The sequence below is a fragment of the Clupea harengus genome, chromosome 20 (assembly GCF_900700415.2).
Source record: "Clupea harengus chromosome 20, Ch_v2.0.2, whole genome shotgun sequence".
Classification (NCBI taxonomy): Eukaryota; Metazoa; Chordata; class Actinopteri; order Clupeiformes; family Clupeidae; genus Clupea; species Clupea harengus.
The window spans coordinates 19188366-19190865 of NC_045171.1; positions in this window are offsets into that span (position 1 = coordinate 19188366).

Here is a 2500-nt window from a genome sequence, read left to right on the forward strand (position 1 = left end):
GCTGCTATTGTAACTATCAATAAGTCAGACTACTACTAGTAGTAGTTGGTAGTCATTTTGAAAGGCCATTGAGTCATCTGTCACATGCATGTAGTCCATTTACATCCAGCAGTTAGCTCCCACAAACACTCACAGGGATGCTGATTACTTTGCTGATGTTCCCCGGCAGTTGGATTTATCAACCTGAATGCCAATCAGCTCTCAGCTCTAAGAATGGGCAGAGTTGAGAGAAGGGCTCTCAGCACCCTCTTAAATCACACACACACACACTCCACTGAGCCACACTTCTCAAGGCCGCCCTTAATAAACTGATTCAACATGTCAGTGATCTGTGTTTGAATGATTCGCATAGCTGCTTTCTGCTCTGAGGGGAGAACTCAGTGAAGCGTCAGCACTGCCTGGGCTCACATGAAACCCCTGAATAGATAAGACTCCAGTCTTTAAGCCGGCACTGAGGTGTCCAAAACCTGTCACACACCAGGCTGAGGGTCGGCCAATGTCGGGCCGTCGGTGAGCGTCTGTGGCCCTAGTTTTTGCGGTGTGCCCCGCACCGCTGGCACTGGCCAAACCCCTGTCTCTCACCGCTGGCACTAGCCAAACCCCTGCCGGCAGCTTTTTGGGTGATTGAGCATGTTGAATCAGTGGTGCAGCCCATCAGTGAGAGAGATCACCTTGATTGGAGGTTCATGATTGGACTGATAACCTCCTTCAACATGTGGAACTGAACAGGAAAGAGCTGAGCAAAAATGTTTAAATCAAAGGTTTAATTTATCTTCAGCTCTCAACACAGGAGGAAAGCCCCTTCAGCCTGCCACTCTAGTATCCATGATTACATCCATTTTGACTCACTTTATGTTTCTCCTCCGCTTCTTCCTTTCTTCTTCCACAACCGAAAGACCATGGGCAACTTCTTATCAGACATATTCTCGATTAGAAGTAGCTATATTACAAAGCCGTCTGTGGTGAGCGAGAGTGGTGTGAAAATAGCTTGTTTATCTGCAGTCCTAGGTCTTCTGATACAGACTACCGCCACCTGCTGGTATTGGGAGTTATTTCCTCTCACGCAGAAGCTACGTACTAGTTGGCCGTTGGCTGTAGTCTTTGTGTCGTGCTCAAGTGCAACCTTTTGACACAAGTGACGTGAAGCGACGCAACGGTTGGCCTTCGTCTCGGCCAGTTCATTGATGTCGGTTTGGTGTGTCTGGCTTTAGTGGACACTACTTCCTCTGGTGGTGTCCTTAAAGGAACTGTAGAGAACAGAAAAACTGTGAGTCCTCACTGACGAGGGAGGGGAGATGTAATGGCTGGGAAACAGTGTGTGTGTGTGTGTGTGTGTGTGTGTGTGTGTGTGTGAGAGAGAGAGAGAGAGAGAGAGAGATTATTGGGAAACTGGTAGGTGATGGAGAGGCCTTACCCTGTTATTGACACAGAAATGAAAGGCAACATTCTCTTCAGGGCTGGCCTATGGTGATTTGGACTGACTCGATACAGATCACTGGGGTGAAGTTGTCTCAGAAATACACCAATAATAAACTGTCTGTCTTCATCTTTAACTTTTCCTGCCGTGGACATATACACACACAAATACAAACACTCAGTCAGTCACTGCACTGAAGTCAGGGCATGTGTGTGTAGTCCAATCTGTCAGGGAAGACAGTCTGTCTTTGTGCATAGTCAGTGTCAAATTGATATGAATCAAAGAAAATAAAAAAACACTCTGTCAGTCTTCATGGCAGGCCATTTGGATTACAGCTGTCTCTCTCTCCATCTATCTATCTATCCTCATTCATTCAGTCACCAACTCACACAGACCCCCCCCCCTCCCACACACACACACACACACGCACATGCTTGATAGTAAAGGTCTTTACCCTGGAGCAGTCTCGCAGGGTACAGATGGCACATAGTATGTGATCTGAGTACGAGTATTAGTGTGTGTGTGTGTGTGTGTGTGTGTGTGTGGTCATATTCATTTTCATATGATGCAAAATTTAGATGGGATGGGTTGTGTGTACTCTCATGTCCCTATGAGGGCACTCTCGTGTCCTTATCTCAAGGCAAGTTTGATTGATTTTTTATTTATTTATTTAGCAGCAGCATTTTGAATGAGCTGCAGCTGTTTAATGATCTTTTTGGGAATACTAGTTAAGAGAACATTACAGTAGTCCACCTTAATGGAAACAAACGCATGGATGATTTTCTCTTGGTCTTTTTGGGACACTAAAAATTTCCTTGATTCTGGCGATATTTTTAAGATGATAGAGGGCTGTTTTGGTGATTTGGCAACGACACACACAAATAAATCTTAACAAAAAATAACAAATGCTTTTTTTCTGCGTTCAGCTTTCACGCATTTTCTATTCAGGGACTGTCATGGTGTTTCTTCATGGTGCTCTCTGTTTGTGGAAAGATATTCATAATATTCAAGTTAAGGTTATCCAGGAGTTCATCAACTGTCTCTGCACTCATAGTTGGTGACATAGCTGAGCACTGGTACTCT